This window comes from Hylobates moloch, unplaced genomic scaffold (assembly GCF_009828535.3).
Source record: "Hylobates moloch isolate HMO894 unplaced genomic scaffold, HMol_V3 SCAFFOLD_5, whole genome shotgun sequence".
NCBI lineage: Eukaryota > Metazoa > Chordata > Mammalia > Primates > Hylobatidae > Hylobates > Hylobates moloch.
In genome coordinates, this window is record NW_026652280.1 from 148,292,126 (window position 1) to 148,313,346 (window position 21,221).

At 40.7% G+C, this 21,221-nt stretch overlaps 1 protein-coding gene across 4 annotated transcripts in view; it reads left to right on the top strand.

Moving 5' to 3' along the window:
* The window catches only part of USP33 (ubiquitin specific peptidase 33), an 86,017-nt gene that overhangs the window by 17,857 nt on the left and 46,939 nt on the right, over positions 1-21,221 (top strand). For 2 of the 4 annotated variants that reach the window (XM_032155527.2, XM_032155529.2), the window contains exon 1: positions 3,214-3,437. The exons of 1 other annotated variant lie outside the window; for it this stretch is intronic. The gene's annotated coding sequence lies outside the window, so the exon portion shown is untranslated. Of the gene's footprint in view, positions 1-3,213; positions 3,438-12,767; positions 12,843-21,221 lie in introns of those variants that run through there. One more of the 4 variants, XM_032155528.2, reaches the window with a different exon arrangement.

Below are 21,221 nucleotides of genomic sequence, written 5' to 3' on the forward strand. Positions count from 1 at the left end.
CTTAAATCAGAGTTTCTCAATAGTGGCATTAATGATGTCTAGGACTCTTTTGTAATATCAATGCAAAGGAATGTTACTAATTCTTTCTCCCACCAATCCTCTTCAGAAACATTGCCAACTATCCACTCAGGGGAAAAAACCACCCCCAGTTGAGTGCCAAGTTTTTGAGTCCTTCAATGCTAGGCTTTGGGAATATTATGAATAAGATAAATAGTCACTGCTCCCATTGAGGAGTTCAGGAGAGACAGGCAAAAAATTAAGTATACCAAAAAATTTAAGATAATTACAAATTATAATACATTCTCTAAAGGAAGCAAGCAGGATGCTGAAATGGGAAATAATAGAGTAAAGAGTTCTATGTTAAACAGAATATCTAGGTAGGAGTTAGCCAGGTGAATGAAGGATAGAGGTTGGGAGTATCTGTAAAATGGTCTCTAAGGAAACAGCGTTTACAAAGCTTTATTTAGTCTCAGGTACATAAGCACCAGAATGTATATTTTCTACATTGCTATTTTTTACTTGCCATTACTCAGTTACAAAAATGAGAAGGTATTTATTTTTGATATGACCATTCAATTGTCTTCCTCCCTCCCTGTTTGTATCTCTCCTTCTTTTCTTCTTTTTCTTCCTACTCTTCATTTCTTCTTTTTTCTCCCTTTCATTAGAAGAGACTTCTTTTCTTTTTTTTCTTCCTACTCTTCATTTCTTCTTTTTTCTCCCTTTCATTAGAAGAGACTTCAGTACCTGGCCTGATGCACAACTCTAAGTCATACTATTTACATTATATTTTCCATGAACGGCACCTCTAGAATTCTGTTCCAGAATCAGTGTGACTCAGCTGGGTGTCCACACACCCTCTAGAATTCTACTCCAGAATCAGTGACTCAGCTGGGTGTCCACACTTTGGAATGTATAATCTATTCTCTCAGGGGGAAGTTGATTGATTTATTTCCTAATGATAGAGTTCTTCCTTATAAGCCATTATAAGCCATCAGGAGATATTGTTTGAAGAAAAGTAAAAGATAAGCAATCTGGACTGTGGGATAAAAGGATAAACACCCAAGGGTGGGAGGCAGGAATTCACAGAAGTTAAAAGTGGGAGAGGTATTGTATTATATTCTATCAGAGTGCATTTGTTTCGTGAGAACTTGTCCACTGCAAGGACTTCACTTGGTGTCCACCTGAGAAGTACTTACCTACTATTATCTAGGCACTAGTCTCAAACTCCTGATCTCAGGTGATCTGCCCAGCTGGGCCTCCCAAAGTGCTGGGATTATAGGCGTGAGCCACCGCACCTGGTGATCTTGAACAGTCTTATCAGTTGTCTTCCTGCCCTAGAACTTCTTGACACTGCCCTAGAACTCCTCCAGGACAGGTAAGCCCAGATAGGACCGTGGTTACTAAGCAGGATGGTGGTGGGACTTGGAGGCTGAATTGAATTTGCTAGGACACTGTAAGAACAGAATACCCCTGATATATTTTCAATAGAAAAATTTCTGGGGAAGTGACTTTTGTCTATTTTTCTGTTTGGTCGCCTGTTTTTTTAAAAATTGATTTCTGGAAATACATATGTAGATGAGCCCCTTTTCAGTTATATGTATTTCAAATAAATTCTATTTGCTGGCCTAACTTTTCTTCTCTCTCTGTCTCTCTTCTTTTTTTTTCTTCTGTAGATCTCCTCTGTGGACAACGTTTTTTTTTTTTTTTTTTGAGACAGACTCCTGCTCTGTTGCCCTGGCTGGAGTTCAGTGGCTCTATCTTGGCTCACTGCAACCTCTGCCTCCTGGGTTCAAGTAATTCTCCTGCCTCAGCCTCCTGAGTAGCTGGGATTACAGGCATGCACCACCACACCTGGCTAATTTTTGTATTTTTCGTAGTGACGGGGGTTTCACCATATTGGTCAGGCTGGTCTTGAACTCCTGACCTCAGGTAATCCACCCGCCTCGGCCTCCCAAAGTGCTGGGATTACAGGTGTGAGGCTCTGTGCCCGGCTGTGGACAACTTTTCATCTCTTAACGGTATCTTTTTTTTTTTTTTTCCAGGGAATATCTCACTTTGTCACCCAGGCTGAAGTGCAGTGGCACAATCATGGCTCACTGCAACCTCAAATTCCTGGGCTCAAGTGATCCTCCACCCTTAGCCTCTTGAGTAGCTAGGACTACAGGTGCCCGTCACCATGCCTGGCTAATTTTTGTATTTTTAGTAGAAATGGCGTTTTGCCAGGTTGCCCAGGCTAATCTTGAACTCAAGTGATTCACCCGCCTCGGCCTCCCAAAGTGCTGGGATTACAGGCATGAACCATGGCGCCTGCCTGTGAAACTTCTATTCTGTGAAATTTCTATTCTCCTCAGTGAACCGAGGATAGGCGATCATTTGTGGTGCAAATTGAGGCCTGAGTGCCAATCCCTGCATAGAATTTTGTATCATGGTTAATTTATTTCATTTTTACCATAAAAATAAGTAGAAGCTTTTATATTTTCTACCTATTCCAATGGAGATTGAGCATCTTGCATGATACTTGGGTACACGCTCCCATTTTGGAGACCAAAAAGTCAGATGTCATGAGACAGACTGAAACTGGCAATTTTAACAATTTTTTATTAATTTAACCTTTTTTATTCATAGATTTGAACCTCAATCGAGTGCATTTTAATGATTACATAATTAGAAGGCAAGACTCCTTCAATGCTCCAGGCATTAGGCAGATACTAAGGTTTCAATAAATATTTGATTTGATCCTCTTGATTTTAGCCTAAGGAGAAAATGGTGAGATAAATTTCTTCTTTGCATAGGTGGAAAAGGGAAACATAATTGCTTTCAGAGAATCTAGGTCCTAAGAAGTTGGGGGAAGACAGATGAGAGGAGGAAATACAATGTTGAATTGGGATAACTTAAGTCTAATATTTCTTTGCTCAAGTTTGGAAACCTGAGGCCCTTCAGTGGCCAGCCTTAATGCAGTTTTTGTAATGCATCGAAACAAGACCTTATAACAGTCGTAGTGTGTGACTGTGAAAGAGGAGGAGAAAACATGTAAAAAACGAAAAAAGAAAAGCTTACAGCCTCAAACTGCTGCACATAACCCTCTACAGTTAGTTTGCAGTCAGATCAGAGAGCTGGCCTGGGTCCCCACACCTGGGCCTGGCTCCTGTGGCCCCGCCCCTGGGGCGGGCTCCCATCGAGGCTCCGCCCCCACCTCCCCTGCCGCCCGAGACGCCTGCGGCGGCCCCGGAGACACCGGAAGGAGCTGCGGCTGCTGCGGGAAGTGGCCGGTTCAGGAGGCTGACACCCCGAGGGCAGCGCTGCGGGGCGGTTTTCCGGCCCTCCTGACGCGACACTGCTCCTCTCCGAGGGCTGAGAAGGAATAGAGGAGCTTGCGGAGGTGCGGCTGCAGGCCGTTGTTGGTCGCGCTGGCGGGTCCCGCGGGCCAGGCCGTGGAGGTGAGCGCGGCGCTGCTGGGAGGGGCGCGGGGCCGAAGGGCGTTTCGCTCGCGTCCGGGGGCCGGTCTCCGTTCTCGCTTCCGCGCGCTGGGGCTGCGGCCGCTGCAGCAGCCTCTTTTTCTTGGTCCTGGGTGGCAGTGGGTGCGCGGGCGGGAAGAAGGCCTTGGCCCCTCGGTGCTCTGCGTTGCAGAGATAATCTAGTGGTCGCCTTGTCAGCGGTCGGTGGAGGATGGGAACCGGTCGTTGATTTGAGGAAGGGTCCTCAGGGGTTCTTCCCTGGAAGCGGGAGGTGCAGGTGAGCCCGAGAGAAGGGGGCTCTGCTCCCTTCCTTGGTCTCCCCACTCAGGCTTGCCAGTCCCTCTCGATGGGTGACTGAAAGCCCTGCAGCGCGCTGGCTCCTGGGTTCTGGTTTCGCTTTGCGGCGCTGTCGAGGGGGTCGGCCCCGTTATTTGTTGTTGTGAACGGAAAAACCGAGGTGTCATCGTCCCTGGAATTTTTCTTCGACCAATGTTTGATCTTGACTAAGAGGTTACCCCTTAACCTTCTGTCCATCTGCAGCCTTTGTTTGGATGAAAGATCCATAGTGTATGGTTTCCCAGACCTTTACTTATATTTCTCGTATACAAAACGCTCTTCATTTGAATATTTACAGAGTTTTACGTTGAGCTGTTGGACGATGAGATTTTCCTGGGTGTTTTGCACTCAAGTACCGTTGGAGTTTACATTCTCATAGAATCAGTATTAGGCCTGGAAAATTGAGCCAGAGGGTGAAATTCTGGCAGGAGCATAGACTTAAATTGAGGGTGAATTTTATTGTAACGATCTCTAGGCCTTTTGCTTAATAAATATGTGGATGTAGAGAATTTTTAAGTTTAATCAGATTATTTTTCCTTTAAGAAAAACGTGTTACAAAAAGTAACGAGGCCGTCCTGGTTCCGTTTCTCGTACTGTCTTATTTGGAAAGGTCTGACCAAGTCACATTATCGTCATAGGCTATTTGATTTGAGCATAATACAAATATTGTTAGTGAATTCATACTATTATAAATAAGGGAGAAAATAGGAATCTTAGTGAAAGACAATGCTAGTTTTAAGAAAAAATAATAGAAATAGTTACACAATGCTAGGAGCTTTGTATTATTTCATTACTTTGGCAGAATTGAAAGAAAGGTCAGAGCTGGGTGCGGTGGCTCACGCCTGTAATCCCAGCACTCTGGGAGGCCGAGGATCACGAGGTCAGGAGATCGAGACCATCCTGGCTAATATGGAGAAACCCCCTCTGTACTAAAAATTACAAAAAATTAGCCAGGCGTGGTGGCAGGCGCCTGTAGTCCCAGCTATTTGGGAAGCTGAGGCAGGAGAATGGCATGAATCCGGGAGGCAGAGCTTGCAGTGAGCCGAGATCATGCCAGTGCACTCCAGCCTGGGCGACAGAGCGAGACTCTGTCTCAAAAAAAAAAAAAAAAAAAAGGACAGTACAAAAAATATTATTGGAATAAAATATTTGACCTGATATGTGCAAGAAGGATAGTCTACTTAAGATTGCTTCCTATTTATGATCTAGTTTATGGCCAGCTTTCACTTTTTTTCTGTCTTTTCTGAACTTTTTATAACTTAACAATAAGCAAATCTTTTTATATAACTGCAGTTTAATGACATTAGATTGTAGTAAATAGGTGATTTTAAATATTTGAAATTCAGAATTGAGATGATAATTCTTACATTTATGTAGTACTATTAGAATTTTCAGTGACCTTTCACTTACAGAGTCTTACTTGATCCTCATGCCAGTCCTCTGAGCTTGCAATGCCAAGAAATAAAGTCTTTCCCCATGACAGAAACATTTCAAGATTTTGTAAGGATCAGAATTTCGTAAAGCCTGAAATAATGTTGCCAAAGCAGCTTTTGATACAGATTGGGAATTCAGATAGATTAAGATTGGAGCACTGTGAACTATAACATATGACAGACTGTGGACTCTTCACAAGAAAATGAAGTACATAAAATGCTGAAAGATTTTTGGTGAGAAATGTGAAATGTAACCATTTCTAAAAAGGAAGGGAATAAGTAACAGCTCTATTTAGTGTAGTTTTTAAACTTTAAAAGTGTACATGTGTCTGCAGGAACATTTTGATAAGTGGGACAACTCCAAAGAGTGTGAGATGAGTACAGTTGCTTTTAACTATCTATAAAAAGGCACATGAATTATGTGCTATATTGTATACTGAGAACTAGTCTTTAAGAAACAATAGGTATATCAAAATAAGTGATGCTCTCAAATGTTCAGAAGGTTAAGTTAGGTCAATATTTTGAGTCTACCAAGACAAGGCTCTTTGGAAAACAAAAAGAATGAACGTGGTTTCTGCCTTCAAAGAACTTGTAGTCAAGTGAGGCAATTTTTTACACAACAGTAAATGCCTTATGAGTTTTTATAAAAGTTCTTTAGGAGTTTAGGTGAGGTAGACATTACTTATGATCGGGGGTTGGTGAAGGTAGTATTTGAGATAAGTGAGCTTTGAAAGGTAAATATTGGAGGATATTTGTAATGTGGACAGATTAATGAGCTCCTTGAAGGGTACAGCTTACATTTGAATAAACATCGGTAGAACAATTTGGCTGATACAGTTTATGTAAGTTAATAATAAGAGATAAAGAAGACAAATTATGAAAGACTTCACTGCAGATGTTTGATCAGAAGAGGTATGTGATCCACATGAAAGGAGAATGAACTGTAATTGTTAGAAGATTGAGACTGGAAGACTACTGGGGTGGCTTTGTGTTAAGCTAGATTGTGACCATTATTTTTGTGGCCCTTATGGTTTCTCTGAAGTGCATCTTGAACTCGGACCTGAGATGACATGGGTGCAGGTGAGATGCTATAAATATAAAGCACAAGTGAGGAAGCAGGTAGAATCAGAGAAGGAGGAAGAAGGGTTAATAGTGGAAGGCCAACTGGAGGCTGCTTAAGCCTTTGGAGATTTTTGTATAACTGCCTCAGAGTTTTGTATAACTGCCCCAAATGAAGGGGAGCTGGGTGGTTTTCCACCTACAGTCAATCCTCACTGATTAAGATTGCCTTTATCTAAAAGGCTCCCAGAACTTCCCAGGTACACTGGTTAGGTGGGGCTTGGCAAGCTCCTGAGGTGCTGGAGAGCTGAGGAGAGTAGTTGAGATGGGAGGTTGTCAGTGTGTTAACTGTCCATACCAGCTACAAGTAAACATTGAAGTGAGCTGAAAGGAGATGGTCCAGGTATCAACTCTGTGTCTTAACAGGCATTCTCATTGAATAATCCAGATGTGAAATAAAAGCCTCAATTTAGATAGAGACCTAGAAGAAATGTGAGTTGCAATGTGGTTAAAAAAAAAAAAAAATGCAGAATTTAGAAGCTGATAGAAAGTAAGGAGGGGAGCCAGGTGCTGTGGCTTGAGCCTGTCGTCTCAGTCACTTGGGAGGCTGAAACAGGAGATTTGCTTGAGCCGGGAAGTTCAAGTCCAACCTGGGCAACATAGAGAGCCTCCCATTTCAAAAAAAGTAAATGAAGAAAGTAAGGAGGGATCTAAGATGGTACTGAGGTTTAAAAGTTAGTTAACTTGTGAAAAAGAAGGGTTGACAGAAGGACACTGACTTTCAAATTAGTTTTTTAAGGAAATTAAAAGAATTGCACAGTATTCAGGAGAGTGATGATAAGAGTGTTGATGACCAGTCATTCAAAAGGAAAGCAGGGTGGAAACTTGAACAATGCTGCCATCCCCACAAACTTATAATGTCTGGCCCATGCTTGATTATAAGCATTTGTTAAATTTATTTCTATTCCCCAGGGCTTAGCACAGTCCTGAAATACAGTAATGTGGTGAAACTATTGGGCCGATTGTGACCTAAAATAAGACCATTTCCCACAGGTTTTAACTTTTATAAAATCCTAGAAGAGGAATTTCTTATATATTTTATTTTTTTGAGAAAGGGTCTCACTCTTTTGCCCAGGCTAGCTTGCAGTGGTGCGATCTTGGCTCACTGCAACCTCCACCTCCTGCGTTCAAGCAGTTCTCGCCACTCAGCCTCCGGAGTAGCTGAGATTACAGGCGCACGCCACCATGCCCAGCTAATTTTTGTATTTTTTGGTAGAGATGGGGGTTTCACCATGTTGGCCAGGCTGGTCTCAAACTCCTGACCTCAAGTGACCCTCCCACCTTGGATTCCCAAAGTGCTGGGATTACAGGCGTGAGCTACCATGTCTGGCCAGAATTTCTTACATTTTTTATGGAAGCATTACTGTGTTTAGATGAATCAGTTTTGATTAGTTTTAAAATCAATATTATAGTCTGGTAAACAATAAAAAAATTGATAATTTTTCTTACGGTGGTTCTCATTTGAATATGGCATTTGTTTTCTCATATTCTTTCTTTTCTCTTTTCTTTTTGCTAACAGGCTGAACTGAAGATTTAGGTTTTTCCATGTTTCTATGTGGTTTACATGAATATTTTTAATGACTGTTCCGTAATGCCAGTATATTAACTCTTCATCTTGCTCAAAAGTGAGACTTAGAGTGAAAATTATCATCAGCTTATTTGAGGCTGTTAGAACTCTGTCATATTCATTAATTCATTTCTATTTCCTCTCCCAATATTTCTCAAAATTATTTCAACGAGATAAGGCTAGAATTGACCATATTTTGCCATTCATTGTTGGACAGATTTTTAAAAATCTTTACAGGAAATGCTAATTAATATTTACAAATCTCATTTAGAGGATGTTATTTGGAATGAAGATTGCCAGATTGGAGCTATACTTTAGTATCATTAATAGTGGTAATGTTAAGAATAGATTCTAGAACACATAGGTTGTAGCTAGAGAAATCAGTTAGGAGACTGTGTATTTCTTTTAATAGACTTAAGGCTCTCATTAATTAGACTCTTAAGGATCAGTGAGACAGATTTTCTAGTAAAAGAGAAATAAAAAGATTAGCACTTTTTCTGTGTTGTGATTTTGAATGAAAATTAAGAATGATTAGGTAAGTATTATAGGACTTTGTGAGATCTTCAAATCCTCACAGAGGTTTGAATGATTTTGTTCTCAGAATATTTGTTTAAAAGGCAAGAAACAGTTATTTAAAATGCTTGTCAGCTGATTTCTTTCATGAAAAGTCTCCCTGAACACTTACTATGGATTGAGAATAAAATAAACTTTTCTGCTTGTTGTTGCACTCTTCACTGTTAACTTCCTTGCATTCATCAGTTTTTTTGGCTTGCTTTTATTGGGTAGCAATTTTCTTCCATGATAAATATGGAAAGATAAGCCATAAGCTTATTACTTCATTGTATTTTTGCTAAAGTGAATATTTAATATGGTACTGCTGGACTAGTACTCGTGGAACCATAGTCTAGATTGAAACTGTTGAAAGACAAATCAATTTTTTTATAATCATAGAATCTTCATTCAATTCTGAGTTTTTAGTGCAAAGTGCTTGCTGTCCTTTGAAGCACCTCTGAAAGTTACCCAACCTCTGTGTAACAATTATGGGGAACATGCTCCTTCCATGAAATTTCATCTGTATTTGAACCGAAGCCTTCACCGTCGATTGGATATGCTGTTCTGACTTTCTCAAGTTGCATAGGAAAGAAAGGATCCCTTTGGTCATCATGTTCAATTGGAACATGTGTATCAAGTCCTGGCATCTTTTGCCTTCTGCTGTTTGAACATCCATGCTTTCAGTTCGTAATTGTTGACATTTACTGAGTACTTACTATATCACCCTCTTCTAAGTATTTTATGTATACTAATACATAATATGTAATTATATATTAACATATTATGTGTAATTATATAATTAGTTTAAAATGTTATATATTAATCTTCTCCAAAACTCTATGAAGTAGATATTTGTAATTAGATCAGTGTTTTAGATGAGGGAACTAAGGCAAAGAGAAGAAACTTACCACTGTTCCCAAATCTAGGAGATAGTGGAGCCTTGCTCCAGAAACTTTACTCTTAGCACAATGCTATCTTATAAGATAGTTTTCAAATTATTTCTTTTAAGGTTTTCTATGAGAGGCACTCTTATTCTGTAGCTTTTAGTATTCTTCTTATTTTTTTTTTTTTATTTTTTTTTTTTGAGACGAAGTCTCACTCTGTCGCCCAGGCTGGAGTGGCTCAATCTCAGCTCACTGCAAGCTCCGCCTCGCGGGTTCATGCCATTCTCCTACCTCAGCCTCTCTGAGTAGCTGGGACTACAGGCGCCCGCCACCACGCCCGGCTAATTTTTTTGTATTTTTAGTAGAGACGGGGTTTCACCGTGGTCTCGATCTCCTGACCTCGTGATCCGCCCGCCTCGGCCTCCCAAAGTGCTGGGATTACAAGCGTGAGCCACCGCGCCCGGCCGTTAGTATTCTTCTTAAATAAAATACTGTATTCCAGATATAATCTACTTAGTTTATGAGTACATTAAGACTGGCTACTCTTCTTTTTTAAAAAATTATTTTTCTTTTCCCCTTTTCACCACTCTATTCAATTAAAAAACTATTATTTTTTTTTATAAAGATGGGGGGTGGGTATCACTCTGTTGCCTAGGCTGGTCTTGAACTCTTGGCCTCAAGCGATCCTCATGCCCCTGCCTCCCAAAGTGCTGGGATTACAGGTGTGAGCCACCGTACCCAGCAAGACTGGTTACTCTTTTTATTCTGAAACCTTGAAACCTAGTGTTCTGTTGATTAATTGAGTAGGAATTGCTACTTCTTCAAGGGTCTGGAATCCAAATACCTGACCCCCTTTTTTGGTCTCAGTTTATATGGTTGATTCTTTGAACCCCAATGTCGAATATCACATCCATCATTATTAATTTCGTCCTGTTAATTTTAGCTAATTTTTTTATTTTTTATTTTTTGAGATGGAGTTTTGCTCTTGTCACCCAGACTGGAGTGCAGTGGCATGATCTTGGCTCACTGCGACCTCCTCCTCACGCGTTCAAGCAATTCCCGTGCCTCAGCCTCCCAGCTAGCTAGGACTACAGACGCACACCACCACGCCCTGCTAATTTTTTGTGTTTTTAATAGAGACGGGGTTTCACTATGTTGGCTAGGCTGGTCTTGATCTCCTAACCTCAGGTGATCCACTGGCCTCGGCCTCGCAAAGTGCTGGGATTACAGGTGTGAGCCACCATGCCCAGCCAATTTTAGCTTGTTTTTAAAAATCGTTCAATTTTTCTTAAAAACTTATTTTTATAATTTTAAGTTTATATTTTACTAGCCTGCCTTCTGTAGCTTTATCCAGGTTATTGTTTAAATATTGAGCAGTTCTGACACCTGCTAGTGAAGACCTCCTGCATTCATATTAATCTTATATGTAACTATTAAATAGCTACCAATCCTTCTGACATAATTTTTTTTCTGTGTAATGTGAATCTGATTTTTTATGAAGAGCTTTACTTTTTGGAATAGACTAGGCAATGGAATTCTGGCAGTTTCTCAATATTAAAACCTCCTTAGGTTACCAACTGTGTCCTGATGTGTAATTATTATATTAAGGCCAGGCGCAGTGGCTCACTCCTGTAATCCCAGCACTTTGGGAGGCCGAGGTGGGTGGATCACTTGAGGCCAGAAGTTTGAGACCAGTCTGGGTAGCATGGTGAAACTCCGTATCTACTAAAAATACAAAAATTCAGCTGGATGTGGTGACACATGCTTGTAATCCCAGCTACTCGGGTGGCTGAGGCATGAAAATTGCTTGAACCTGGGAGGGAGAAGTTGCAAGGGAGCCGAGATTGTGCCACTGCACTCTAGCCTGGGCGACAGAGTGAAATTATGTCTCAAAAAAAAATTGTATTAATAACATGGTTCCCTATGCTTTTCCTAATATTAAAATTTGAATAGCTGATTATCTTCTATTAGGATAAGGGGTCAGAATTTCAACCTGAAATTTGGAGATTGTACTACTAAAATATTCTCCCCTTAAAAGTAATATCTTTGGGTCGGGCACGGTGGCTCAAGCCTGTAATCCCAGCACTTTGGGAGGCCAAGGCGGGCGGATCACAAAGTCAGGAGAGATCGAGACCATCCTGGCTGATACGGTGAAACCCCGTCTCTACCAAAAATACAAAAAATTAGCTGGGTGTGATGGCGGGCGCTTGTAGTCCCAGCTACTCAGGAGGCTGAGGCAGGAGAATGGCGTGAACCCGGGAGGCAGAGCTTGCAGTGAGCTGAGATCACACCACTGCACTCCAGCCTGGGCGACAGAGCAAGACTCCGTCTCAAAAAAAAAAAAAAAAAAAGGTAATATCTTCAGAAGCAGTTTTGTTTTGTTTTTGAGACAAGGCCTAGCTCTGTCACTCAGGCGGGAGTGCAGTGGTGCAATCACAGCTCACTGCATGCAACTTCTGCCTCCTGGGCTCAGGTGATCCTCCCACCTTAGCCTCCTGAATAGCTGGGACTACAGGTGCATGCCAGCAGGCCTGGCTAATTTTTGTATTTTTTGGGGGGTAGAGACAGGGTATTGCCATGTTGCCCAGGCTGGTCTTGAACTCCTGGGCTCAAGCAGTCCTCCCGCCTCAGTCTCCTAAAGTGCTGGGATTACAGGTGAGAGCCACCATGCCCAGCCCAGAAGCAGTTTTGCATTTACTTTAATGCAGATGAGCAATTTAGCCACCGGAGCTATATATACATCATAGAGCGTGAGTGCAGTCGTTTTCATCTGGAAAAATTTTCAGTTGGTGTTACTGCCATCATTAGTTGGTGAGAAAACTTCCAGTAGTCCAGTTAGTGTGGCAGATAGAGGAAAAAGCTGCCAGATACAAGATTACAAAGATAAGGACAAACTGAGATAAAATCTTGTGCACTCTTTGTGATTTCCAACTTGTAAGTCACAAGCTTCTACAGGAGTCTTAGTTTTGCAAAATCTACTTCTGTGGATTGGACAATAGCATTTCCATATACAACCATTTTCTGTTTTTTTCTAATGTCTAATACTCATCTGTGATTAAATTATCAGACAAGAATGGAAGCATACATGCCTTCTTTCTTTTGGTGTACAATTTGAGAAGAAATTGAAGTAGCTAAGAACTCCCATTGTCTTACCCTACTGTATCTGAATACCCTACCCTCAATAAATCTTTGTCAAATAAAGGAATAAAAGAATGATTTTGTTACCTTAGTAAATAAACTGAGTAAAACTAGGCAACGAGAATACTAAGGGTTTTCTATTTTGATAACATTGTATTATACGGCATACTAAATATCCTTGGGACAAATTGTTAGCCTTTGTTTACATGCACTAATTCTTTTCCTTTTTCTTTCTTTCTTTCTTTTAAGTCAGTGTCTTGCTGTCTTGCACAGGCTGGAGTGCAGTGGCGCAATCTTGGCTCACTGCAGCCTTTGCCTCCTGGGCTCAAGGGATTCTCCTGCCTCAGCGGAGCTATAGGTGTGCACCACCATGCTGGGCTAATTTTTCTATTTTCTGTAGAGAGTTGGGGTTTCACCATGCTGCCCAGGCTGGTCTTGAACTCGTCAGCTCAAATGATCTTCCCGCCTTGGCCTCCCAAAGTGCTGGGATTATAGACCTCAGCCATCATGCCTGGCTGCCCAGCCAATTCTTTCTTTCTTTGTTTTTTTTTTGGAGATGGAGCCTTGCTCCGTTGCCCAGGCTGGTGTGCAGTGGCGTGATCATGGCTCACTGCAACCTCTGCCTCCTGGGTTCAAGCGATTCTCCTGCTTCAGCCTCCAGAGTAGCTGGGATTACAGGCGCCCACCACTATGCATAGCTAATTTTTGTATTTTTAGTAAAGAAGGGGTTTCGCCATGTTGGCCAGGCTGGTCTCAGACTCCTGAACTCAGATGATCCACCTACTTCGGCCTTCCAAAATTCTGGAATTACAGCCATCGCATCCGGCCCTGCCCAGCCAATTCTTATTAAATTGTTTAGATACTGCAAAATTAATAGCAGAACAGAGAGAATGTATTTATGTTTTATTCTTTTTTTCATCTCAGCTATCAGCAGAGAGAATTTATTTTAATCTTATTTTTTGCTTGAGATTTTAGAAAAAATATTTATCTTTGAAGTTTCTTTTTCAATCCTCTGATCCCATTTCTTTCCTCTGAGGCAACATAGTATTGCCTAAAAAGCAGTGAGAAGAACATCTACATTTCATTGGCAAATGCAGAATTTTTACTTTAGAGGAAAATACATAGCTTAAATACTTTCAGTAAACAAAGCGCTCAGTACTCATCTTTAGGGATTGAGAAAATAAAACCAGGCCGGGTGCAGTGGTTCATGCCTGTAATTCCAGCACTTTGGGAGGCTGAGGAGAGTGGATCACCTGAGGTCAGGAGTTTGAGACCAGCCTGGCCAACATGGTGAAATCCTGTCTCTACTAATAATACAAAAATTAGCCAGTCGTGGTGGCACACGCCCGTAGTCCCAGCTATTTGGGAGGCTGAGACAAGAGAATCGTATGAACCTGGGAGGTGGAGGTTGCAGTGAGCCAAGATTGCACCACTGCACTCCAGCCTGGGCAGCAGAGCGAGACTCTGTCTCCCAAAAAAAAATAAATAAAAAAATACAACCAAAGACAAGTAGGATATGGATATTAATGGAATTGAAAACAGATCAGAACAAAAATAGTGGAGAAGATAAATAAATCTCAAATCTGGTTCTTTGCAAATACCAATGATCTAGATAAACATCTTGTAGAAGAAAAAAATATGGAATAAAAATGTACAAGATTAGAAATGAGTAAACACCATAGACCCCAAGTACAGGAGACATTAATGGAATCTTCTGCAAATTTTCTTGAGAATATACATGTAATGCTATAATGTCAAAGTTATTTCAAGAGAAAATGGATGTTGTTATAGCAAAATGTCAATGAGTAAAATTGACCCAAGAAGTAAAAATGTTAATTGCCTAATCCCCATGAAAGGTTTGGAAAAATGATAGGCAGCATAGCATATAATTTCACAGCTGAGTTTCATTATGAAGAACAACACATCATAATAAAAGGAACTCTCTTTTCCACGATGAAGAATGCAAAGCTAGTCAATGCATTCTGTGAAGCACACATATTTTATCTCTGATAAAAATGCTGCCAATCCTGATTCAAGCACCAGAGAGAAGAAAAAAGGAATGCTGCCAAAAAAGAACAGTCTCACTTATGTCTAGAAATGCAAAATTTCTAAATACAGTATTAGCCAGAGTTCATCAAGACCATTTTTTTTTTTTTTTTTTTTTTTTGAGACGGAATCTCCCTCTGTAGCCCAGGCTGGAGTGCAGTGACACAGTCTTGGCTCACTGCAGCCTCTGCCTCCCAGGTTCAAGTGATTCTCCTGCCTCAGCCTCCTGAGTAGCTGGGACTACAGGCACCTGCCACAATGCCTGGCTAATTTTTGTATTTTTAGTGGAGATGGGGTTTCACCATATTGGCCAGGCTAGTCTCGAACTCCTGATTTTGTGATCCACCTGCCTTAGCCTCCCAAATTGCTGGGATTACAGATGTGAGCTACCACGCCCAGCCCATCAAGACCGTTTCTAATAAGTAAGAATAGAGGGAAGTTACAGCAAATATCCTAAATGTCAAGAGCATTAAAATTAGAAATTTGTTGGGGACATGGGGATGCCCATGATCACATTTGTATTCAGTATCGTCTTAAGAGACGATACTGGTAAATGCATTAAAACAGTAAAAGTGAATAATGGTGTTAATATCAGAAAATAAGAACTAAAACTCCTCCTCCTAAAAAGAAGTAAAACTTTTTCAAAGGTTGAAACAAAATAAAAAAGTTTTTTTAAAAGACCAAAAAAAAAAGAGTAAAACTTATATTTTCCACTACAGCCACAGTGTAGCCAAGGAAACTGTGAAAAGGATTAGTGAGGAGGTGTGTCATTTTTTTTTTTTTTTTGAGACAGAGTCTCGCTGTCGCCCAGGCTGGAGTGCAGTGGCGCGATCTCGGCTCACTGCAAGCTCCACCTCCCGGGTTCACGCCATTCTCCTGCCTCAGCCTCTCCGAGTAGCTGGGACTACAGGCGCCCACCACCGCGCCCAGCTAATTTTTTGTATTTTTAGTAGAGACGGGGTTTCACCGTGGTCTCGATCTCCTGACCTCGTGATCCACCCGCCTCGGCCTCCCAAAGTGCTGGGATTACAGGCGTGAGACACCGCGCCCGGACGGAGGTATGTCTTTTAATTATCATAATATTGTATCTAGCCTCTGTAATCAGATTAACATGATATTGTCATAGATTAGTGGAATAAAATAGAGAATCCAGAAATCCAGTATATGTGCAGATTTAATAAAAGATGAAGGTAGTATTACAGTTCAATGGGAAATGGGGAGATTATTTAATAAGTGGTGCTGGTACAACTGTCTGCCCATCTGGAAGAAAATAAAATTGAGTTCCTGTCTTAAGATAAATTCCAGATGGATCAAAGCCTTATAGAAATACTTAAGGATATTCTCCAGGTTTAGTTATACAAGCTAGGGTAAAGGAAATGTGAAGATAAAAAACTCAGAAGCTATTACAAGAGGCATATTTAATTTTATAAAAAGTAAAACCTTTTAATGGTAAAGGATACCATAAGAAAGTTAATAACAGTATTGGCATTAAGACAGACATATTGACCAATGGAATAGATTAGAAATAGGCTTGGTGCAGTGGCTCATGCTTGTAATCCCAGCGCTTTGGGAGTCCAAGGTTAGGAGGATTGCTTGAGGCTAGGAGTTTGAGACCAGCCTGGTCAACATAGCAAGACTTTGTCTCCACAAATAAAGTAAAAAATTAGCCAGGTGGGGTGGCTCACACCTGTAGTCCTAGCTGCTTGGAAGGCTGCGGCAGTGGAATTGTTTGGGTCTGGGAGTTGGAGGTTGCAGTGAGCTATGATCATGCCACTGCACTCCAGCCTGAGTAGCAGAACAAGACACCATCTCTTAAAAAAAAAAAAAAAAAAAAAAAAGGCCCAGAAACCCAGAAATAAATCCTTATGTACTGTATATGATCAAATGATTTTTGACAGTGATGCCAAGACCATTCAGTGTGGAGAGGGCAATCTTTTCAGCATGGTGTTTACCACAATTAAAAAGGTAGGTAGGTAAGTTTGAAAAAATATTTTGCAATATAGAGGATAGAGGATTAATTTTAAAAGAAGAGGTTATGGACCCAATAGTAAAAAGGGCAAAAGATTTAAAGACGCAGTTAATAAAAGAACAAATCCAGAAGGCTGTAACATTTATGAAAAGCCGTTCAAACTTACTGGTTGTCAGGATAACGTAAATTAAAGTACTAGTGAAATATTATAACATAGCTCTTATTATTTTGAGATGTGTCCCATCAATACCTAGTTTATTGAGAGTTTTTAGCATGAAGGGCTGTTGAATTTTGTTGCAGGCCTTTTCTGCATCTATTGAGATAATCATGTGGTTTTTGTCTTTGGTTCTGTTTATATGAGAGATTATGTTTATTGATTTGCGTATGTTGAACCAGCCTTGCATCCCAGGGATGAAGCCAACTTGATCGTGGTGGATAAGCTTTTTGATGTATTGCTGGATTCGGTTTGCCAGTATTTTATTGAGGATTTTTGCATCGATGTTCATCAGGGATATTGGTCTAAAATTCTCTTTTTTTGTTGTGTCTCTACCAGCCTTTGGTATCAGGATGATGCTGGCTTCATAAAATGAGTTAGGGAGGATTCCCTCTTTTTCTGTTGATTGGAATAGTTTCAGAAGGAATGGTACCAGCTCCTCTTTGTACCTCTGGTAGAATTTGGCTGTGAATCCGTCTGGTCCTGGACTTTTTTTGGTTGGTAAGCTATTATTGCTTCAATTTCAGAGCCTGTTATTGGTCTATTCAGGGATTCAGCTTCTTCCTGGTTTAGTCTTGGGAGGGTGTATGTGTCCAGGAATTTATCCATTTCTTCTAGATTTTCTAGTTTATTTGCATAGAGGTGTTTATAGTATTCTCTGATGGTAGTTTGTATTTCTGTGGGATCGGTGGTGATATCCCCTTTATCATTTTTTATTGCGTCTGTTTGATTCTTCTCTCTTTTCTTCTTTATTAGTCTTGCTAGCAGTCTATCAATTTTGTTGATCTTTTCAAAAAGCCAGCTCCTGGATTCATTGATTTTTTGAAGGGTTTTTTGTGTCTCTATCTCCTTCAGTTCTGCTCTGATCTTAGTTATTTCTTGCCTTCTGCTAGCTTTTGAATGTGTTTGCTCTTTCTTCTCTAGTTCTTTTAATTGTGATGTTAGGGTGTCGATTTTAGATCTTTCCTGCTTTCTCCTGTGGGCATTTAGTGCTATAAATTTCCCTCTACATACTGCTTTAAATGTGTCCCAGAGATTCTGGTATGTTGTGTCTTTGTTCTCATTGGTTTCAAAGAAGATCTTTATTTGTACCTTCATTTCATTATTTACCCAGTAGTCATTCAGGAGCAAGTTGTTCAGTTTCCATGTAGTTGTGTGGTTTTGAGTGAGTTTCTTAATCCTGAGATCTAATTTGATTGCACTGTGGTCTGAGAGACAGTTTGTTGTAATTTGTTCTTTTACATTTGCTGAGGAGAGCTTTACTTCCAACTATGTGGTCAATTTTGCTTACAAGAGCTCCTGAAGGAAGCACTAAACATGGAAAGGAACAACCGGTAGCAGCCACTGCAAAAACATGCCAAATTGTAAAGACCATCGATGTTAGGAAGAAACTGCCTCAACTAATGAGCATAATAACCAGCTAACATCGTAATGACAGGATCAAATTCACACATAACAATATTAACCTTAAAGGTAAGTGGGCTAAATGCCCCAATTAAAAGACCCAGACTGGCAAATTGGATAAAAAGTCAAGATCCATCAGTATGCTGTATTCAGGAGTCCCATCTCATGTGCAGACACACACATAGGCTCAAAATAAAGGGATGGAGGAAGATCTACCAAGCGAATGGAAAACAAAAAAGGCAGGGGTTGCAATCCTAGTCTCTGATAAAACAGGCTTTAAACCATCAAAGATCAAAAGAGACGAAGAAGGCCATTACATAATGGTAAAGGGATCAATTCAACAAGAAGTGCTAACTATCCTAAATATATATGCACCCAATACAGGAGCACTCACATTCATAAAGCAAGTCCTTAGAGACCTACAAAGAGACTTAGACTCCCACACAATAATAATGGGAGACTTTAACACCCACTGTCAACATTAGACAGATCAACGAGACAGAAAGTTAACAAGGATATCCAGGAATTGAACTCAGCTCTGCACCAAGCGGACCGAATAGACATCTACAGAACTTTCCACACCGTATCAACAGAATATACATTCTTAGCACCATGTCGCACTTACTCCAAATTTGTTTTTGTTTTTGACACAGGGTCTTGCTGTGTCATTCAGACTGGAATGCAGTGGTGTGATCACAGCTCACTGTAGCCACCATCTCCGGGGCTCAGGTGATCCTCTCACCTCAGCCTCGTGAGCAGGTGGGACTATAGGCACATGCCACCATGCCTGGATGATGTTTTAAATTTTTAGTAGAGACGAGGTCTCGCTATGTTGCTCAGGCTGGTCTCTAACTCCTGAGCTCGAGGAATCCTCCTGCCTTGGCCTCCTGAAGTGCTGGGATTATAGGCATTAGCTGCTATACCCAGCCTGTTGGCTATTTTTTAAGATTTTATTACTAGTTTTAAGCAATGTGTTTTTGATGTACATGGCATAGTTTTGTGTGTTTTGTGCTGAGTTTAAATTGCTTGTGGATCTATAGGGCTCTAGTTTTCATCAAATTTGAACATTTTCCCCTGTATTACTGATGTTCTGATTTAATTTTTAAGATTAAGGTTTAGTCTATCTTTGTTCTGTCATCTGTGTTATTTCTTGGTTTCTTCTTTTTCTCTTCACCGTGGGTCAGATTTTCCTTCTTAGAATGCCTGTCATTTTTTATTGGATGCCAGTTATTGTGATTTTTACCTTGATGGGTACTGAATTTTTTCATTCCTTTAAATGTCCTTAAGCTTTGTTCTGAACACAATTCCTTTGGAACAGTTTGATCCTTCTAAGACTTCTTTTTGAACTTTTTTTTTTTTTTTTGAGACAGAGTCTTGCTCTGCCCTCAGGTTGGATTGTTGCAGAGGCGCGATCTCAGCTCACTGCAACCTCTGCCTCCTGGGTTCAGGCAATCCTGTCTCAGCCTCCTGAGTAGCTGGGACTACAGGCGCACACCACCACGCCCAGCTAATGTTTGTATTCTTAGTAGAGATGGGGTTTCCTTGGCCAGGATGTTCTCGATCTCCTGACCTCGTGATCCACCCACCTTGGCCTCCCAAAGTGTTGGGATTACAAGGGTGAGCCACTGCACCTGGCCCTTTTTGAACTTTTTAAAGACAGAACCAAAGTAGCCTTTAGATTAAGGATAATTTCATCCGATTATTGAGGCAATGCCATTCTGAGTACTTTATTTCCTCTATTATGGTGTCTTTCAACTGTGGCTGATGAGAATACAAACAACCCTTAAAGTCTTTGAGAATTGTTTTACCTAATCTTTTCCCGTGGTTTTCTTCTCTGGCTTGGGGTAGTGTAATCACATGGCATGCACCTGTAGTTGTAGCTACACGGAGGCTGAGACAGGAGGATGGTTTGAGATCAGGAGGTTGAGGCTGCAGTGAGTTGTGTTCGCCCTGTTGTACTCCAGTGTGAGTGACAGAATGAGGCTCTGCTCAAAAGAAAAAAGAAATGTTTGCACTATTAACCCTAGAGTGGTTCCTGGTGAATTTTGTGTGTTGCAGTGTAATAGTGAATTATTTGATTTGATTTTGTTCAACTTTTTTTAACTTAAAAAAATGTATTTACACAAACCTGCACGTTGTGCACATGTACCCTAGAACTTAAAGTATAATAAAAAATGTATTTACTAATGTGTTAATATTTCAGCAAATTTATTGCAATGGGTTTAAAAGGCAGACAGAGGCCAGGCGCAGTGGCTCACACCTGTAATCCCAGGACTTTGGGAGGCTGAGGCAGGTGGATCACCTGAGGTCAGGAGTTCCAGATCAGCCTGACCAACATGGAGAAACCCCATCTCTACTAAAAATACAAAAAAAGTGGTCGGGTATGGTGGCACATGCCTGTAATCCCAGCTACTTGGGAGGCTGAGGCAGGAGAATCACTTGAACCTGGGAGGTGAAGTTTGCGGTGAGCTGAGATCGTGCCATTGCACTCCAGCCTGGGCAACAAGAGTGAAACTCTGTCTCAAAAATAAATAAATAAATAAATAATAAAAGGCAGACAGACACTCTTATATAAGCTATAGGGTAACAAAGGGGTTGTATATCATTATAAACTATTACATAGACCTGCATGGTTTATTGAATAACTTATAAACCACAAAAGAAATTAAATTTACAGTGTTTCTGAAGTTCAAACTTTTAAACTGTTTCATTCTGTCCTAGCAAGTTTTTAACTTTTTTTGGGAAAGTGTTCTCAAACCCCGAAGTTGAATTAAGAGCATGAAAAGCCCTGTTATTAAAAAGGTACAACCAAAAGATCTAGAAATACCAAATTAGACTTGAGACCTTTGGAAATCACTCGCTTTACTGGAACCAAACACTGTGGATTCAGTAAAGTTTGCATCTCTTAGCCTTATATGCAAATGAAGCTAATAATGGTACCTACTTCAGGGATTGTAAAGATCATGAAAATGGGGTTCTCAAACCTGGAGAGATTTTGTCCCCCGGAGGATATAATTTAAAACGGTCTAGAGACACTGGTCATCAGAGTTCAGAGTGGTGGCAGGGATGGTCTGTCTCTTGTGGATAGAAGCGGGAATGTTGCC